Raw genomic sequence first — 21985 nt, 5'->3', positions numbered from 1 at the left:
TCCTCGGAGACGAAAAACTTCAAACCTTGAGTCAACCATTTTCCCCAGTTTGCCTGAGAAAGTTCTAGGAACAGGCAACTTGAAATAAAAACAAAATAAATCAAAACAAGAACACGTTGTTTTTTGAAATGGTCACCCATTTTTTTTGCTCTCCTTCAGGATCGAGCAAATTCACTTACCCCCAAGCTTCAGACATCCCAAGTACGGGCCACCAAAATGCCAAAGGCCAATGTCTCGGCTTGGCACCAGAATCACGAGCCACCACATAGCTTTGTAGATTCAAACAGCAATTCTTTATTCCAGCTCTCACACCACCTCCACACAGGTCCAGGGACAATCGCGTTCTGCTGTCTCCCGCACAAACCACCTACTACTCGAGGCTCTCTCCAAATCCCATTTTAATCTCACGAGAACTCAATGGGAACAAGCAGCAGGAACACCCTAATCCCAGCAATAATCTTCAACTTCCAACTTCCCTAAAACCCATTATCTTAAACTGGCAACGCCTTAAACTCAAGGAGCCGGTTACTTCCTCAAACCTGATCAGCTCTAAACCCGAATCCGCCTTGGTCCTTGAGCAAGGTCACCTTATTAAAGCATGCATGCAATGTTCCATCAAATGTCCTCTAAGCAGCATGGGGTACGCTTGGCAAGGAAATTTCGATGCGTCATTCCTACTTGGTAATGGCCCTCAGCAATTTTGTATTTTATTTAGAGACAGGGTCTCACTGCATTGCTTAGTGCCTCACTAAATTGCTGAGGCTGGCTTTGAACCCGTGATCCACCTGTCTCAGCCTCCTAAGTCACTGGGATTGCAGGCATGTACCACCTCCCTGCAGCCTTGTTCTCTTAATTGTAAACTGACTCGAAAAGAATTTTTGAGGGGAGGGTGAGCAATCAAGTCAAAAGAATTATTATTATTATTATTACTATTATTATTTTGGACCAGGGATTGAACTCAGGGGTGCTTTGAGCACTGAGCCACACGTGAGCCATATCCCAAGCCCAAAAGAATTAATTTCTGACCTCTCCTTACCTAATCTAGTGTGAGGGAGAGTGTTCTGGTAGAAGATACAACAAATGCAGTACCAGGTGGGACCCTCCAAGAGTGTGGTTTGAAAACAGATTTAGCCAACTTGAAGGTTCCAATTTGTGTGTACACCCCCAGCCCTTTTTGAGACAAGGACTCATTAAATTGCCTGATCTTCCTGCCTCAACTTCTCCCGTGTCTGAGATTACAGGCTTGCACCACTACCTCCAACTCAGTTTGAGGAGATTTTAAAGACCCCTCCTGGTCTAGGTGCTGGGTGTTTGCTGTTGACATCCAGATTTTGCCTTTTTCTCTAAGAAGTGTTGCCAGTAGTGTTTTGAGGCAACATCCTGCCAAATATATGTAAGAAATGGTGTTCTTATATTTGTCTTTTCCCTGACCATTGGTGTCTAGTCCTGTTTTTTTATTCTTTATTTCAGCATACTTCCTAGCAAGGAAACACAATGTTTAATCATAACAAATATCTGGAATTTCTTTTCCTGTAAGCTCTTTTCTTTTTAGGCATTTACTCTCATCTTCGAATGTGTTCCATTTTTTTTTTCTGACATTGCACCTTTTGTCCTTTAGTGAGTCTCTCATTTGTATTTTTTTTGGGGGGAGGTGTGTGTGTATGTGGTGCTGGGGATTGAACCCAGGACTTTGTGCATGCTAGGCAAGCACTCTACCAACTGAGCTATATCCCCAGCCCTCATTTGTATGTTTTACACACCACACTTTCCTAATTCAGTAGTAAGCTATTCCGTGATTTGTTTTCATTTTTCTTTTAAAAAAAAACTTATGGCGGGGCTGGGGTTGTGGCTCAGTGTTAGAGTGCTCAACTAGCAAGCACGAGGCACTGGGTTTGATCCTCAGCACCACATAAAATGAAGATATTGTGTCCACCTAAGATTTAAAAATAAGTCTAAAATAAATTAAAAAATAAATTTTAAAAATTTTTATGGGGGGAGGCTGGGGTTGTGGCTCAGTGGTAGAGTACTAGCCTAGCATATGTGAGGCATTGGGTTTAATCCTCAGCACCACGTTAAAAATAAATAAATAAGTAAATAAAATAAAGGTACTGTGTCCATCTACAACAACAAAAAATTAAAACTTTTATGGTATAAAAGCACTAATATTCATGGTAGAGCTTTAGAAAATGTGGATAGGCAAAATTAAAAAAAATAATATCTAGAAAATTATCACTCCTGTTATCTTTTTTTTTTTTTTGTGGTGCTGGGGATTGGACCCAGAGCCTTATGCATGCCAGGAAAGCACTCCACCAACTGAGCTATATCCCCAGCCCACTGCTGTTATTTAAACATATATTCTAGGGTTTTTCTATACATGTTCATGCACACATGCATTTTTCGTGGATTTATATTTTATTTTTAAAATGTATTTTTATTTTAATTATTATTTTTTAGAGGATTGAACCCATTGCCTTGCATATGCTAGGCAAGTGCTCTAGCACTGAACTATGCCCTCAGCCCTTTTTTACTTTTATTTTGAGACAGGGTTTTGCTAAGTTGCCCAGGCTGGCTTCAAACTTTCAATCATGCTGCCTCAGCCTTCCAAGTCACTGGGATTATAGGCATTCACCACTGTGCCTGGCTTGGACTTTATTTTTTAAAAGAGTTTCAGATTCACAGCAAAATTAAGCAGAAATATAGGGAATTCTCATGTATCAACTGCCTTTTCCCCAACTCTAGCCACTGTTGACATAATGTACCAGGGTGGTACATTTGTTACAATCATTATATGTACATTGACACATCATTGTCACCCAAAGTCCAGAGTTTACTTTAAGGTTCACTCTTGGTATTAAACATTCTATGGGTTTAGAAACGTGTATAATGATGTGTATCTACCATTATAGCATACAGAACAGTTTCACTGCCACCAAAATCCTCTATGCTTCTCCTGTTCATCTGTCCCTCCCCACTAACCCTTGGCAACCACTGATCTTTTAACTTTCTCCATGGTTTTGCCTTTTCCAGAATGTCATATACTTGGAATTATACAGTATATAGCCTTTTAAGATTGGCTTCTTTCACTTAATAATGTGCATTTATGTTTCCTCCATGTCTTTTCATGTTTAATAGCTCATTTCTTTATATTACCCCAAAATACTTCATTGTCTCGGAGTACCAGTTTATCTGTTCACCCACTGAAGGACATGATGATTACTTTCAAGTTTTGGCAAATATGAATCAAGCTGCTATAAACATTCATGTGCAGGTTTTTGCATACACATGAGTTTCCAGCTCATTTAGGTAAATACCAATGAACCCAATTGCTGGCTTGTATGATAAAGTATGTCCACTTTTGTAAGAAATGTCCAAACTGTCTTCCAAACTAGCTGTACCATTTTGCATTTCCATAAGCAATGAATGAGAGTCCACATGCATTTTTTATAAAAATAAAATCAAAGTACGCATGTTATTTTGTAAGCAGACATTTTCTTTCAACAACTCTATTTTCCCATGTCAGTACATCTTTGTCGCATCTATTACCCAGTTCATAGTCAGCATTCCCCAATCTAGGACTACAGATCGCATGTGGTTGTTATTCTTATGGTTCTTTTTAATCAAACATGGTCCCTTTCCTATATGTTTTAATGACACTGACTTATAAAAGGGATCAGTCTGTTTTGTTCTGTGGAAGGAATGTCCCTCTTAGATTTGTCTGCTTCCTCCCTTGTGATGGCATTTAACTTGATTTAATGGTTAAACTTCAAGTTATCAAAAAGTAGTTGAAATATGTATTGAAGTCTTCAAAAATATTCATCCATCTTGTGATGATTACATTTAGAATGATATGCTAGGACACAGGCAGATGAGAGGTTTTTCTCTCATCTACCTTGATCCTTTAGGTACACAGTAGCTCTCCCTGGAAGATATCAATATTGTCAGTTTCTTGTGCATCCTTCTGGGAATTTTATGAATATACAGATGAATATGTATTTATATACTTTTCTTCCTCCTTTTTTTTTTTTTACAAAAATGGTAACACTATTCTCATCTTAATGTACTTTACTCATTTAACAACAGAGGTTGAAGATTGTTTTATATAATAGAGAAAAATCCTCATTTTGGGGGGGGTTCTGTTGAGTGAATCCAGGGGCACTTTACCTCTGAGTTACATTCCCAACTATTTTTATTTTTGACTTTGAGACACAGCCTCTCTATGTTGCTGAGAGCTTCACTAAATTGCTGAGGCTAGCCTCAAACTTGTGATCTTCCTGCCTCGGCCTCCAGAGTCACTGGGTTTATAAGTATGCGCTACTACGTACAGCTCATCCTCATTCTTTTTAATAATGGCTGCATAGCACTACATCACGGATGCACTATAATTGTTTTACTTAATCTATTATTTATCTATTTCACTTATTTCTGTCCTTTGATCTTGTCAAATGTTGCTGCATGTGAAATTATTCTGTAGAATAAGTTCCTGGGAATGGAATTGCTGGGTCAAAGAATACATACATTTAACAATCTCAATGCCAAATTGTTCTCTAAGTACCTTATACTAATTTAACACTCCCACCAACAGTGTGAGAGTACCTGTTTCTTCACAGCTTGACAACAAAGGTTTATGAAACTTTTAGATCTTTGACAATTTAAGTGGTGAATAATTGTGCACTGTGGTTTTAATTTGCATTGCTTTATTAGGAATAAGATTGAAAATCTTTTCATATGAAAAGATTGTAAGAACTCATAAGTCAGGAAATCAGTCCCTTGTCTGTGACATGTGACAAATGCTTTTTTCAAGTTTGTCAGTTGTCTTTGGGTTTTGCATTTTTTTACCATTTAGAAATCTGATTTTAATTTCAATCTGTCAAGTTTTCTATGGCTTCTAAGTATTGTGTTCTATTTTTAAAACCTTTCCCATGCTAGCCAAGATTACAAAGTAGTTCTCACATGGTATTTTTTAGTTTGAGTTTTTATCATTTAAGTAAAATTAATATTTCTTTGTGTAATGTCTAAATTAAGGGTCAAACTTACATGTTTTTTTTCAGAGTGCTGACCAATTGTCATAACACCATTTATTGAATAATAATATTTACTGCACTTGATTTGAGAAATCATCAAGTTTCTTTTAAGTAAGCCTTGGTGCATGTTAAAATATTATTTAAATGATATATTAGTTTCTAGTAGTACTTTGTCAATTTTGGTACTCTATACATTTTTTTTTTGGTACTAGAGATTGAACCCAGGGGCACTCTACCACTGAGCTACATTCTCACCCTTTTTAATTTTTTTGTGTTGAGCCAGGGTCTTGCTATATTGACTTTGGTTTCCTTGAACTTGCTACCCTTCTAACTCAGCTTCCCAAGTAGCTGGGATAACAGGTGTAAGCCACTATTCTTGGCTCCTTTTAGAAACTTTTGCCTGTTCACATTTATAAAACTATAATGGATTTTGGGGGGAGGGAATACCAGGGATTGAACCCAGAGGTGCTTATCCACTGAGCCATAGCCTCAATCATTTTATATTTTTATTTAGAGACAGGGTCTTGCTAAGTTTCTTAGGGTATCTCTAACTTGCTGAGGCTGGCTTTGAACTTGCAATCCTCCTGCTTCAGCCTCCAGAGTCACTGGAATTATAGGTGTGTGCCACCACACCTGACAATGCTATAACTGATTTATGTTGCAGTTGCAAATTTTTGATTAGACTGCTCTAAATGAGGATATAATTCTTTCATTTTACAGAGTCATAGTAAGGCTATTTATATTTGTTCCCAAACTTGATATTTTTCTATATTCCCTTCTTTTAAAAAATCTAACCATATGGTAAAGCTTATAGCAGATGTTTATTTTTCTAAGTTGCATATGGAATTTTGAGAAAGGATAATGCATTTATCTAAGTGTGCTGTTTTAGTGGTTTAAAATTTCTGATCTGGTAAACTGTCAGGAATATAGTTGAAATCTACAGAAGTAAGCTAAAATGTCCCATGAAGAGCCAGAATAGATGTCATAATGTTCATGCACTAAATCTCTTGCTCTCAGATACTCTTTCAGGTTAGTAACAAATCTGGTTATTTATTCCACAGTTGGAAGGCCTGCTCTCAAACAGATTAGGGAGAGAAAGAGGGGAGAGAATGAGGAGGAGGAGACAATAATAGCTGATAAACCAAAATGAAATAGACATAAGAACTTTACAAAGAAGTTTAAGCTCTTTGATGGGGATAAAGGAATGTGGGAAGTCATCTATGGGCATTTAATTTGGGGGCAAACAGCTCTTCTAATCTTTTTTGATCCCAAGAATGTTATAGAGTCAAAGCAGGTACAATGATTGGTGTCCAAAATGACTCCAAGTTATCAAGGAAGGTCAAATTGTGATCATTACTCTTTGTTGAGGATGGGAAAGAATAAAGTATATTTTAGAAGGAATCTTATGAAAATAGTTGAAATAATACAAGGAAAGCACTTTATATAGATAGCTTTAATTATCTCAAGTCCTTAACGTGAGTTCCATGCACCCCAGGGGCCCAAATGAAGCCTCTTAAAAGTGAACAGAGAATTTGTGCAATATGTGTGTGTTTCTGGGGAGAGAAGGCCATAGCTTTTTATCATATTCTAAAATGATTTTATAATTTTTTTAAAAAGTTAAGAATGGTGGAGGTATCTGAAAAATTTATGTAGCCAGAGAACCTAAAGATTTAATTTCATAAATGAAGTATTAAGAATTTATGGGGGCTGGGGATGTGGCTCAAGCGGTAGCGCGCTCGCCTGGCATGCATGCGGCCGGGGTTCGATCCTCAGCACCACATACCAACAAAGATGTTGTGTCCGCCGAGAACTAAAAAATAAATATTAAAAATTCTCTCTCTCTCTTTAAAAAAAAAAGAATTTATAGCTATACAGTGTTAAAAATTTATAACTACCAAGTTATAACTTATACATTTATAACTACACTAAATTATAAATTCATCATGATAGTTGAAATTATGGTAGCAGTACGCTAATTACCTTTCAGTTGCTTCATTATGTATTTTGCAAGTGCTACCTCATTTTACTGTGTGTTAGTAATGAATGTTCTTTTTCCTTCTTAACAGTCATAAGTGGAACTATTTGTAAGCAGACTGGGTCCACTGAAATCTGCCTATGAATATAATAGGTAAGTGTAGCATGACAATTGTTCTAAAAAATGCCTTAAGGGGCTGGGGTTATGGCTCAGTGGCAGAGTGCTTGCCTAGCATGTGTGAGGCACTGGGTTTGATTCTAAGCACCACATATAAGCAATTAAATAAATAATAAAGGTCCATCAATAACTAATAAAAATATTTAAAAAATAAAATATGCCTTAAGTTTTTAAAGATAATGAACAAAAGCCCTGGATATAATAAGAAGTATAATTTGTAATAAAACTAAGAGGAAAAATGAAAAAAGGGCTTTCAAAATGAAACCAATGTTTAAGAATTAGAAAGTTCTACACTTAATTATAAGCAAAGCAACTTATGAATTTACTATACTTTAGACTTTTAAAAATATCTTTTGGGAGTTATAGCCTAATTTCTAGCATGGAAAAAACAGGTTTATATAAAAGTTTGTAATGAATTAAAGCAATTTGTTTAGTACTGACCAGTTACTATATGATCAAGATTAAGTGTGCTCTATCATTTGAGAATAGCAATATCGATGTACTTTTTAGAAAAAAAATGGTTGTTGTTCCCTTTGTTTTTACTTTATTTCTTATAATAAAGCAAAAATATGATCAATTTTGATTTTCATTAAAATGACAGGTATATATGTAAGTATTACTATGAGTATTTAAGATAATAAACAAGATAATTTAAGATAATAAACAATTTATTTTGTTTTCTATTTAAATTCATTTTATATTCAGATTTACTGAAAAGTGGTTTTCATCTAGTAAGGTTTTGATTTGTGAGTGAGTAATGTTTTGGGAGGACTCTGTTCTTTAAGTTTTCCTAGGTCTGGACTTAATAGTTACAGTTATAGAAATTGTTTCATGGGCTGGGGATATGGCTCAAGCAGTAGCGCGCTCGTCTGGCATGCGTGTGGCCCGGGTTCGATCCTCAGCACAACATACCAACAAAGATGTTGTGTCCGCTGAAAGCTTAAAAAATAAATATTAAAAATTCTCTCTCTCTCTCCCCTCTCTCACTCTCTCTTTAAAAAAAAGAAATTGTTTCATGTTAGAAGTAGCACAGACTTTAAACTATTGTTTGCTTATTTTTATGTAATTTGAAATTTAATTCTGAAAATATTACTGATTGTATTTAAAGATTATGATTACTTTTAAAAAGTCAACAGCAGTGACAGGAGCATATAAATTATGCATTTGGAGGTTAAACAATCTAAAGAGAGCTATATAATGAGGTCTATAAATTATAGTTAGACATTCTAGGTCATATTTTGTAGAGCAATACCATTAATAGCACAGAAGCTAGATGAATTACTAAGATCCATTTCGTTGCTGATGTTTTATCTTACTTACACCTCTTTTAGCTTTGATTTCTATTAAGACTCTGAAAAGACCTTCTGAAAAATCTGGACATGTAATGTTTGCAGAATGAGTTAGATCATTTGCTTATAAGGTTATACAGCTGATCTTATTATTAAATCTTCTTTTTAAATGAATATTCTTAGAATTGATTACTTGTGGGGCCCAGGTTGTAGCTCAGTGGTAGAGCGCTTGCCCAGCATGCATGAGGCACTGGGTTCAATTTCTGGCACCACATAAATATAAAAAAAAGTAAAATAAAGATATTGTGTCCATCTACAACTAAAAAAAATTAAAAAAAACTTATAACTTAGTTGTAGTGGAGTCTATGTCAAATGGGGAGAGCAAAAGAAAAGGAGGTAGAGTATAGTGTTGTCATGAGAATGCATTAAAATACACTTTCTCAGCTCTCTGCAGTGGTTAGTAGCCCCATATAAAGATTTTATTTCAAGTTTTATTTTTGCTTTATAAAGAAAAAAGTTATTTTATTGTTCTGTGCACATTTTGGGTGGGTGATATAAGCAGATGTAATTGGACCTGGAGTGTCTATTGATTTTTGCTTTCAATAACTTAATAGATATGAGGATAGAGTGAAGATGTTTACATAAGCAGTTATGATGTGAAGCATTAACCTTTATTTATCCTTATTCCAAATTTTATTGAAGAATAATTGAAGTACACTAAACTGCACACATTTAATTTGATTGGTTAACACACATACACGAGAAATCATAAGCACTAGCTTTTTTTTTTAGGTTTGTGTCTGTATTTATTTATTTATGTATTTATTTTTTAATTGGTTGTTCACAACATTACAAAGCTCTTGACATATCATCTTTCATACATTAGATTGAAGTGGGTTATGAACTCCCAATTTTACCCCAAATGCAGATTGCAGAATCACGTCGGTTACACATTGTGGATACAATTTTACATAATGCCCTATTAGTAACTGTTGTATTCTGCTACCTTTCCTATCCCCTACTATCCCCCCTCCCCTTCCCTCACATCTTCTCTCTCTACCCCATCTACTGTAATTCATTTCTCTCCTTGTTTATTTTCCCATTCCTCTCACAACCTCTTATATGTAATTTTGTATAGCAACGAGGGTCTCCCTTCATTTCCAAAGCACTAGCTTTTTAAAGAAAACTATTTATTTTGAAATAAATATAGATTGAAGTTGCAAAAACAAAATGAACAGGAAGGTCCAATGTACCTTTCACCAGGTTTACCCAGTGGTAACATCTTGCATCACTATAGTACAGTATCAAAACCAGAAAACTGACATTGGTACAATTCACAGAGCTTATAGAGATTTCACTTACATGCACTTGTATATGTGTGTGTGAGAAACCTCGCGCACGAGAGAGAGAGAGAGAGAGAGAGAGAGAGAGAGAGAGAGAGAGAGAGAGAGAGAGAGGGAGGGAGGGAGGGAGGGAGGAGAGAGAGAGAGAGAGAGAGAGAGAGAGAGAGAGAGAGAGAGAGAGAGAGAGATTCTTTACAATTTTATCACCTGTGCAGATTTTGTGCAACCCCCACCACAATCAAGATAATAGAGATAAAGAATAGTTACATTACCAGGAGACTGGCTTGTGCTTCCCTTCTATAGCTGCCTCCACCCCTCTCCCACATTCCTTAACCCTGACAAACACTAAGCTCTTCCTTTTTACAATGTTGTTATTTTTAAGACATAAATGGAATCATACATATGTAACCTTTTGAGATTTGCTTTTTTCACTCAGCATAATTCCCTTGAGACTCATCCAGGTTGTGGTGTTATGTCCACAGTTTGTTCCTCAGTTGGGGGCATAACTCAGTGGTAGACCATTTGCCTAGGTCACTTGAGGCTCTGGGTTCTACCCCTAGCTCTGAAAAAAAAATTGCTGAGTAGAATTCCAATTCTACTCTTATTGCTGAGTAGAATTCTATAGTGTGGATATACCAGTTTGTTTAACTGTTCACTCCATTAAAGGACATTTGGATCTTTTCTACCTATTGACTATTATGAATAAAACTGTTATGAATATTTATATATAGTTTTTTTTATATGTGTGTAGGTTGTTTTTCATTTTTCTGGAATAAACACCCAAAAGAGCAATGGCTAGATCATATGACAGTTGCATGTTTAGTTTTGTAAGAAGTTGCCAAACTGTTTCCAGAGTGACTGTGTCATTTTACATCCCCCCCAGCAATGTGTGAGTGATCGGTTTCCCTACATCCTTGTCAGTACTTAATGTTGTCACTATTTATTATTTTAGTCGTTCTGTTACATGTGCAGATGTAACATATATCATTGAACATGTTTTCATGTGCTCATCTGCAATCCATATATCTTTTATTTTTAAATATTTTTTTAGTTGTCAATGGACATTTATTTTATTTATTGATATGTGGTGCTGAGAATTGAACCTAGTGCCTCACACATGCTAGGCAAGTGCTCTACCACTGAGCCACAACCCAGCCCTGCAATCCATATATTTTATACCCATTTTCTAAATGGGTTATTTGTTCTTTTGATGTTGAGTTGGCAGACTTTTGAATATATTCTAGATATGAATCTTTTTTTTAGTTTTAGGTGGACACAATATCTTTATTTTTATTTTTATGTGGTGCTGAGAATTGAACTCAGTGCCTCATGCATGCCAGGCGAGCGCTACCACTTGAGCTACACCCCCAGCCCCTAGATATGAGTCTTTTGTTGCAACAGTGGTTTTAAATACTTCTCCTCATTCTGCAGGTTATGTTTTCATTCTCTTAACAGGGTCTTCACAAAGTAAAAGTTTTAATTTTTTTTTTCCAGTATTGAGGATTGAACCCAGGGGTGCCCTACCACTGAGCTATATCCCCAGTACTTTTTATTTTGAGACAGGGTCTCACTAAGTTGACCAGGCTGGCCTCAAAATTGTGATCCTCTTGCCTCAGCCTCCCACATTGCTGGAATTACCAAGTATGTGCCGGCACACCTGGCTGAAGTTTTAAATTTTGACATGGTCCACTTACAAAGTTTTTCTTTTATTTTTTACACTTTTGATGTCAAGTCCAAGAGGATTTCATATGACCCATGTCCTGAAGATTTTCTACGCTTTATTCTAAGTTTTATAAGTTTCCTTTATACATGTAAATCTGCAATCTCTTTTCAGCTTTTCTGAATAAGATATGAAGTTTAGGTTGAAAATAATTTTTCTCCTTTGCCTATAGATGTCTAATTGTCTCAGCACAATGTTGAAAAGACACTTCTTCCCTCATTGAATTGCTTTTGTACCTTTATAAAAAATTACTTAGGCATAGTTGCATGGTCTATTTCTGAGTTCTCTATTGGTCTGTTACCTTGATTTGTGTATCATACATTACCTTTATCTTTTTAATATTTATTTTTTAGTTTCAGGTGGACACAATATCTTTATTTTATTTTTATGCGGTGCTGAGAATTGAACCCAATGCCTCACACGTGCTAGGCAAGTGCTCCACCACTTGAGCCACATCCTCAGCCCCATACCTTACCTTTCTGATGACTAAAATTTCACACAATACGCTGTGGAGTGCCAAACAGGAAAGTGTACCTTATCAAGAAATGCTGTCCCCTGGAAGAACAAAAAGCAAAACGTAAACAAAATGAAACAAAAAAGCAAAGGGGAAAAAAAGGAAATACTCTTTTGGACTGAAAAAAATAGGCAGCGTTCAACTTAGCTTCCAGTAGGAATTTTTTGGTTAATATTTGTATGATTTCAGGACACAAAGTGGTAAACATGACTTTTTCATTGTTTATTCTTGCTTATTACATTCTGATTAGTAACACTGGTATTTTACCTTGATAATTCTCTGTAGCTAGACTTTGTAAACAAGAGCTTTCATATTATAGGCATAACAGTGGTTCTGTTAATATCAGCTTTATTGAGAAATAAGTCACATGCCATACTATTCACCTATTTGAAGTGTCTATTCCATGGTTTTTAGTATATTCACAGAGTAGTATAGTCATCATTATATGCAATTTTATTATAACATTTTTGTTGGTACCAGGAATTAAAGTCAGGTCACTCAGCCATTGAGCCACATCCTCAGTCCTTTTTTTGTATTTTATTTAGACACAGGGTCTCACTGAGTTGCTTAGCACTGCACTGTTGCTGAGGCTGGCTTTGAATTCGTGATCCTGCTGCCTCAGCCTTCTGAGCTGCTGAGATTACAGGAGTTCATCACCATGCCCCACTTTATTAGCACTTTTAAGGAAGGGTTTTATATCAGGTAATTTTTAGCTACAGGGGATTTTATATCCCACCTTGCATATTATATTAACCAGCCCATGTGTGGGCTACCTTATGAAGAAAAGAGGTTTATTTTTGCTTAAGTTCTGTAGATACAGGGTCCAGACAACAATTGTGTTGGTTCTTGTGATGGCCCCTCTGGCCTATATTGCATCATGGTAGGAGTGCATGTGCACTGGTCATTCTTCCCTTCCTGGTAAAGCAACTAGGATTCCATCCTGAGGGCCCCAAACTAATGATTTAATCACTTTCCAAATGTCTCAACTCTAAACTCCATAGTCAGATTAAGTTTTCAATCTTTTTTTTTTTAAAGAGAGAGAGTGAGAGAGAGGGGAACAGAGAGAGAGAGAATTTTAACATTTCTTTATTTTTTCTTAGTTCTCGGTGGACACAACATCTTCGTTTGTATGTGGTGCTGAGGATCGAATCCCGGCCGCATGCATGCCAGGTGAGCGCGCTACCGCTTGAGCCACATCCCCAGCCCTAAGTTTTCAATCTTTTAATGCCATTGACATACAACTTTGGGGAATGAAAATTATCCTTGGGCTGGGGATATATATAGCTCATTTGGTGGAATGCTTGCCTAGCATGTACAAGGACCTGGGTTCAGTCCCCAGTACCACCAACAAAAGTACCCTTATATGAGTTTGGGATACAAATCATTCAAACCCTAGCATGTATTATGAAAAAAGGCAAATTCTTTTGTTCAATGGTGAAAGCATTTTCTGTGTATATGTAGTGTAATAATTTCAGTTATGAATTAAGCTTTTTTAGAGTGTTGAAAATGATGGCATAAAGAAGTCTTCAAAGAGGGCTGGGATGTGGCTCAAGCGGTAACGCACTCGCCTGGCATGCTCAGGGTGCGGGGTTCGATTCTCAGCACCACATAAAAATAAAATAAAGATGTTGTCTCCACCAAAAACTGAAAAATAAATATTAAAAAAATTCTCTTTCTCTCTCTCTCTCTCTCTCTCTCTCTCTCTCTCTTTAAAAGAAAAAGTCTTCAAAGAAAAGTTTTATCTATAAGATAAATTGCTTATTTTGAATCATTTTACTCATGGAATTTAGCCAACTTTCTAAATATTTAAAATGGGTAACAGTTTTTTTTTTAATTTTATTTATTTATTTATTTATTTGGGTACTGGGGATTGAACTCAGGGCACTCGACCACTGAGCCATATCCCCAGTCCTATTTTGTATTTTATTTAGAAACAGGGTCTCACTGAGTTGCTTAGCACTTCACTTTTGCTGAGGCTGGCTTTGAACTTGTGATCCTCCTGTCTCAGCCTCCCCAGCTGCTGGAATTACAGACATGCGTCACCACACCCAGCCTTAACAGTTTTCTTTTAACAAGACAGACATGTATAAATCTTTTTTTTTTTTAGAGAGAGAGAGAGAGAGAGAGAATTTTTTTAAAAGATTTTTTAAAGAGAGAGGGAGAGAGAGAGAGAGAGAGAGAAGAGAGATTTTTTTTTAATATTTATTTTTCAGTTCACGGTGGACACAACATCTTTGTATGTGGTACTGAGGATGGAACCCAGGCCGCACGCATGCCAAGCGAGCGCACTACCACTTGAGCCACATCCCCAGCCCTGAGAGAATTTTTTTTTAATATTTATTTTTTAGTTCTCGGCGGACACAACATCTTTGTATGTGGTGCTGAGGATTGAACCCCAGGCCGCACACATGCCAGGCAAGCACGCTACCGCTTGAGCCACATCCCCAGCCCCATGTATAAATCTTAAGATCCAGAAAAATAAAACACAAATGAGCAAGTGACTTTTTTGAAGAGAATGGTAAAGCTGAATTAACTAACATCACTGGTAGGTTTGGCATCGGACTTAATTTTTCTGAGAGCTCTATTATATTTATTTATTGAAAAACTCAATATTGTTAAGATGTTAATTTCACCAAACTGGTTATCAATTCATTTCCAAATGCACCAGAGGATTTTTGCAGATAGCAACAAAGCAAATTCAGAAACTCTTTATGAAAAGCAAATCTCTAACTTAATTTTTCAATTCTTTTCAAAATTACTTTTAATAAGATATGTAAAATTATGTACTATTTTTGACTTGAATTTGATTAAAACTTTGAACTAAAACATATGCAAGATGATGTTTGTATTGCTTGACATGAAATGCTTATTAATTTTTTAAAAAGTATTCATACCAAGGATTATTGATAATATGCCAGTATGATGGTGTCATGGCATAACAGCTGGAAAAATTACTGCATAACAGGATTTACAATAGGATATTTTATAATCATAAGTAGCATATTGAAAGCTGTTTCTCTGATTGATTGATTGATTCTGGGGATTGAACCCAGGTATACTTAACCACTGAGCCACATCCCTAGTTCTTTTTATTTTTTTAAAATATATATTTTTTTTAGTTGTCAACAGGCTTTTATTTTATTTATTTATATGTAGTGCTGAGAATTGAACCCAGTGCCTCACACGTGCTGGGCAAGTACTCTGCCACTGTTTTTCTAAATGATGCTTCTGTTATTAGTGTAAGTATTGAGAACTTACTATAGAAGGCTAAGAATGTTGGTTTATCTACAATTCACTTTCTATTGTAGGCATTTAGCAAACATTTATGGGACATCTTCCATCTTCTAGGCTTTAGGCTAGGTGCTGGGGATACAAAGACAATATAAACATGCATTGTCTCTGTCCAATATAAGTTCACAATCTGAAGTAGAGAAATGGATGTGTAAACAGATCAATGTAATAAAATCTTATGTAATATGAGACTAAAAGGCAAGGTAGATATAGTGGAGAAAGTGAAAAACTATCAGGCAAAGAGGTGGGTGAGCATTTCTTGTAGGGAAATTAATGTTATCATTAGCTGGAAGCATGAAACAGCACACCATGGGAGACAATGAGTAGTCAGGCATGTCTGTGGCAGAAGTCCTGAAATTTAAGCATAGCTAGGTGAAGCTGTAAAGGGGTAGGCAGAAACCAGGTGCTAAAGAAAATATCCTGAATGCCTATTATGTGCCAGCAGCCACTATACATGCACTGACTGACTGATTTAATCTTCATAACGGCTCTGTTGCTAGAATCTACTACTGATATTTTACAGATGAAGAAGCTGAGAGAGTCTCAGAGAAGGTCATTGAATTGATTAGGGTAATACAGATATAGGGTAATACTTTCTAGTGACAGAGGTCAGATCTGAGATCTTTTTAGCCTGGAGTTTCCAATCATGTGATTTGAAGTCTGCCTTGTTCTCATACTGTCTTCTGATGGGCCCTAGGGTAATGGAAGTGTCTTGTGTGCACAATGGAGCCTAAAGGAGAAGGTGAGTGGGTATGGAAGAGCTGAACCAAGGAAGCTCTACTTTTATTCTGTTTTGTATGTGGAGAATTTTGATCAATGGTGGTAGTAAAGGGGAAGGAAAAGAAAGGATATAATATGACTCCAAGGTTTTTGGCTTGGTTGTCTAATTGAGGGTACTTTTTTTTTTTTTTTTTTGGTGTGGGGGATTGAACTCAGGTAGGCTTAACCACTGAGCCACATCACCACAACATAACACCACATATATATGTATATGTGTGTGTGTGTGTGTGTGTGTGTATGTGTGTGTGTGTGTGTGTGTATGTGTGTGTGTGTGTGTGAGTGAGTGAGTGTGTATACATATATTATTTAGAAACAGGGACTTGCTGATTGCTTAGGGCCTTTCTAGTTGTTGAGGCTGACTTTGAACTTGCAATCCTCCTGCCTCAGCCTCCCAAGTGGCTGGGATTACAGGTGTGTACCATTGCACCAGGCTTGGTGGTATTTTTAATTGTTTATTTCCAGAATAAAATGACAGTGTTTCTTAAATTTCAGACATCTGTAGATGACTGTATATTTGAGGCTGCATCATCATCATCATTATCATCACATATTGGAGATTTAACCCTGGGGACCTTTACCACTGAGCTACATCCCCAGTACTTTTGTATTTCTTATTTTTTTAAAAAAATTTTTAGTTGTAGTTGGACACAATATCTTTATTTTATTTATTTATTTTTATGTGGGTGCTGAGAATCGAACCCAGTGCCTCGCATGTGCTACGTGAGTGCTCTACTGCTGAGTCAAAACCCCAGCCCCTGTATTTCTTATTTTGAGACAGGGATTTGCTAAGTTGCTGAGGGCCTTTCTAAGCTGCTGAGACTGGTCTCAAACTTGCAATTCTCCTGTGTCATCCTCCAGAGTTGTTGGCAGAAGAGAGGAGTTAATGAACAGGAGAAATTTTTATAACCATAATCTGTGTTTGACACTGTATATGAAAATGGGTTCTTCGAGAACACTTGAAGATTAAGTTTTTTAGATCAGATCTGGGGACAATAAAGGGACTAATAGGATGAAAGAGCACCAGTTGGCAAGGGTAGTAGTAACTTTATCAATATTTGTAGGAGCCAACCTAAAATTACCAAGGTGAAGCAAAAAACTAAGTACAATCAACAGTAATCTTATTCCTTTTATACATAGAAGTACTCTTTGTTATAAATTGTATTTATTTTTATTTTAAATATTTTAAAGATAAATACTGATATCCTCTCCCTCCCAGCCACTGCCCCCTATACATATAGGCTCTTTTTCAATGCAAAATTAAAGCCCCAGGCAAGATTTTTAAAAATTGTTTATAGTGTCATTGATCATTTTTATGAGAATAATTAGACCAGCTATTTTCAAAGTGAGGGGTGTGTGGGGGGTCTCTGAGCTTTTCAGAGAGTTCCCAAATTTAACTCTATTTTCATAATAGTTTTAAGCTGTTGTTTGCCTTCTTCACTCTCTTTCCTTTTTGAGTGTACAGTGGAATTTTCCAAAGTCAACATGAAGCATGATGATGTCATGACTCTGAGGGCTAATGGAATGTGTGCTTCTGTATTCTTGTGTTTCAAAAATATCACATTTTAAGTTGCAATGCAGAAAATTTAGGCAGATATAAATCACATAAACAGAAATTCTTAAGGTCCTTAAAACTTTTTTAAGGATAAGGGTCCTGAGACAAAAACATTTCAGAATTAATGAGTTAGATATTTGGAATCAAAGCGGCTAATTATGGTTGTCTAAGAAAAAGTTTTTATTTCACTGGGCACGGTGGTGCATGCCTATAATCCCAATGACTGGAAGGCTGAGGTAAGAGTATTGCAAGTTTGAGGCCAACCTCAGTGATTTAGTAAGACCCTGGCCCAAAATAAAATAACAAGGCTGGGCTGGGTGTGGTGGTGCATGCCTATAATCCCAGCAGTGTGGGAGGCTGAGGAGGGAGGATCACTAGTTTGAGATCATCAGTAACTTAGCAAGGCCCTCAGCAACTTAGTGAGACCTGTCCCCCCCCCCCAAAAAAAAAGGCTGTGGATGGGTCTCAGTGATACAGTGTACTTGGGATCAATCCCCAGTATTGTCTTCATCCTTGACACTCACACAATAAAGAAAAAAAATTTTTTTCTGTTTTAAATTTAATCTAATTTCTTTGAAGAACTATTAGAAAAAAAGAATAGTAGAACAAAGCAGTGGTCTAGAATAGAGTCTAGAAAAGTTCTATAACTATTGATGGGAATTTATCAAATCCGCAAAGATGATTTTATAAATGATATTGATACAAATAACTGTTTAAAAAAATGAGCAGGTTTCCTACCAAAATCCTTATATTTAAATGATCTTCAATTGAATTAAAACTTGAAACATTAAAAATCAGGAGAAAACAAGGAATGCAGAAGAAAGATATAAGCTTCAGAAATGATAAAGAAAATGATTGATGAATCTGACTCTGTAAAAGTAAATAGTAAAGTCAAATTCAACTGGTATGCCAAGAAAAACTATTTACAAATGTAGTGATGAAAGGTTAGTTTATTTCGTTACTTTCATCCATAGAGCTGATACTGCTCCGGTGGAGATGGGGTCTGTGTTCTCCAGAGTTGAAGAATGAATACCAAGAGTAAAGGTCAAAGCAAGCATAGCAAGCCAGTTTTATTTAAGAAAATGATAGATACAGACTTGTCTCAAGAGAAGGGGCCCCAGAGCTGGGTGTCCATGGGAGGAGGTGCAATTTGCTTTCTTATAGCCCCCAGAACTTCTTTCTTTCATTAACTGTTGTTTTTCATTATCTTTCCTCCCTTATATACACAGTTCAGAGTTCAGATGTTAATTGTTAGCAACCCTTTGTTCTTTCTTTGATAACTAGTTATCATCCTCTCCACTGACTGTCTGACCTTTATCTCTGTCTCAGAGCCCTCATGTAAATCAATCAGAAAAAGACACCCCCCCAATAGAAAAATGGGCAAAGCCTGCAGTCTGTTTACAGAAAAATAAATGCAAATGGCCATGAAACATGATACTACGGTCATGATCATAATTAAGAGATGCAAATGAAGACAACACTGATAAGTGGTATTATTCATCTATCAGATCTATAAACATGTTAAGGGTGGAGGAAAGCACGCATTGTGTTACAGTAAACTAATACAGTTCTTAATGATATTTGGCTATAGCTGGTTAAATAAAATAGGCATATAATATGCATAGTAATAAGCAACATTTGCAAAATAACATGGGACAACAATACACATAACAAACATAAAAAGATACATATATTTTGGCCTAATAATCCTAGTGGCAGGAATTCATACTACAGATAAACATGTTGAGGATTGCCAATATGCATGTCCCATGAATGTGTTTAGATGAGAGTGCTCATGGTGGTGCTTAGCACAGAGTCAACTGTGAACCACAGTGGGTTATGTTGTGCTAGTAGAATGGTGTATGTATAGTAATAACTATCATTAACTGAAATCTTTATTTTTGATGATTGACCACCTTAGCTTACAGAACTGTGGAAACAAGGTCATTTTGCATATTTACTTTGACATACTATTTCCACGCTGTCATTTTAGCAGAGTATTGGAGGTAGTTGTTATGGTTTGGATGTGAGGTGTTCCCCCCAAAAGCTCATATTAGACAATGAAGGAATGTTCAGAGGTAAAAGAATTCGATTTTGAGAGCTGTAACCTAACTACTGAGCTATTTTTTATTTTTTGAGACATGGTCTCATTAAATTGCTTAGGGTCTCTTTAATTTGCTGAGGCTTGTTTTGAATTTGCAATCCCCCTGCCTCAGCCTCCTGAGTCACTGGGATTATCAGTGTGTGCCACTGTGCTCAGTTTCATTCCTGTTGCTTTTTAAAAATTATTCCTCGCATCTCTCAGCTAAGAACATGGAAGTGTTTCTGGGGATTTGAGATGCTAAAATCATGGCCTCACGCCCATGAACATGAGACTTTTTTTTAATACCTTTATTTTATTTTTATGTGGTGCTGAGGTTCAAACCCAGTGCCTCACACATGCTAGGCAAGCATTGTACCACTGAACCACAAGCCCAGCCTCACCCAACACTTGCTTTTGTTCTATCATGGCCCTCCACCTCATATCTCTTTACCATGAGAACATTATGGCTTTCATAATTCCAAAAGTAATGCATGTTTTTTTGGGGGGGGGTTCTGGGGGTACTCAGGGGCACTCAACCACTGAGCCACATCCCCAGCCCTATTTTATATTTTATTTAGAGACAGGATCTCACTGAGTTGCTTAGTGCCTCACTGTTGCTGAGGCTGGCTTTGAACTTGTGATCCTATCTCAGTCTCCTGAGCCACTGGGATTACAGGCGTATGCCACAGTGTCCAGTAGTAATGCATGTTTATGAAAATCCTATATAATACAGAGGTATAAAGAGCATAAAGAATATAAAGTGATGGAAGTGGGGTGATGGCTCAGTGGTAGAGTGCTTGCCTAGCATGTATGAGGCACAGGGTTCGATTCTTAGCACTGAATATAAATAAATGAACAAAATAAAGGTCCATTGAAGTCTAAAAATATTTTTAAAAAGTATAAAATGAGAGTCTCCTTGTAACACTTCCCTACTTTTGTGGATCCTTTTTTTTTAGTTGTAGATGATCACAATATCTTTATTTTTATGTGGTGCTGAGGATCGAACCCATGGCCTCACACATACAAGGCAAGCACTGTACCGCTGAGCTACAACCCCAGCCCTTGTGGTGGATTCTTTATATATATATATATATATATATATATATATAATACCCCTACTCCAGTACTGGGGATTGAACCCAGAAGCCCTCTACCACTGAGATACACCTCCAGCCTTTTAAATTTTATTTTGAAACTGGGTCTTGCTAAGTCACCAAGATTGGCCTGAAAGTTGTGATGCTCCAGAGTCACTGGGATTACAGGTGTGTACCATCATGCATAGCTATATACATAATTTTTTAAGTCTAAGTGATTTCGTGTATACATATACACTTTTTGAAATCTAACTGTTTTGTCTTTACTGAAAAGTTTATAATGGACTTTCCATGTTTGTTATACATGTACTATGTAATAATATATGTACATATGATCTGTATATTCGTATTGAAAGAGAGAAAGAGAGAAAGAAACAGAACAAGAGAGCGAGAGAATGCTTGTCCTTTTAAATAGTTTCTTGCATTCCATTGTATGGACAGATCATAATTTTTAAACCATCCAATCATGATCAGATTTTTAAAAGTTTTGTTATTAATAATGTTCAGTGAACATTGTTTTTGCCTCTTTGAGCCTCATTTGTAAAATAGAGATGAGAATAGTATATACCGTATAGAGTCATTATGAAGCTAAGTAAGATAATTCTTGTAAAGCGCTAGGAACATCATCTCATACATAGTGCTACTCGAAAAATGATAGCTGTTATTGCACAACTATGAACTTGTCTATTACCTTAGGATAAATTCATATAAGTGTAATTTCTAGGAAAGGAATATAGATGCTTTAAAACAATCTTTTTTTTTTTGTAAATACAGGTACAGAAAACCATACAGAACAGATATTATACAGTGTTTAATGAATTATTATAAGTGGGACACCTTTGTATGCACAACCATGTCAAGAAATAGAATTTAGCCACCTATATCAGAAGGTTTCTACGTGTCCTTGCCCATTTACAACATTCTTTCTCCCAAGGTAACTAAGAAATTAACTTTGTTTTGTTTTTTACTGAATCAAGGGATGCTTTACCACTGCACCATATCTTAAGCTTTTCTTTTTTCTTTTTGTTTATTTTGAGACAGGGTCTTGCTTAATTGTTGAAGCTGGCCTCAAATTTGCCATCCTTCTGCTTCAGCCTCTTAAATTGCTGGGATTACAGGCATGTGTCCTGGTATAGTAATTTTTAT

At 36.3% G+C, this 21985-nt stretch overlaps 1 long non-coding RNA gene across 2 annotated transcripts in view; it reads left to right on the top strand.

Moving 5' to 3' along the window:
- The window catches only part of LOC120889869 (uncharacterized), a 122111-nt gene that overhangs the window by 5554 nt on the left and 94572 nt on the right, over positions 1–21985 (top strand). For both annotated transcript variants that reach the window (XR_005734057.2, XR_005734056.2), the window contains exon 2: positions 7088–7149. This is a non-coding gene — a long non-coding RNA (uncharacterized LOC120889869). The remainder of the gene's footprint in view (positions 1–7087; positions 7150–21985) is intronic.

Source organism: Ictidomys tridecemlineatus, chromosome X (assembly GCF_052094955.1).
Source record: "Ictidomys tridecemlineatus isolate mIctTri1 chromosome X, mIctTri1.hap1, whole genome shotgun sequence".
NCBI lineage: Eukaryota > Metazoa > Chordata > Mammalia > Rodentia > Sciuridae > Ictidomys > Ictidomys tridecemlineatus.
This window is presented reverse-complemented; position numbering and strand designations above follow the sequence as displayed.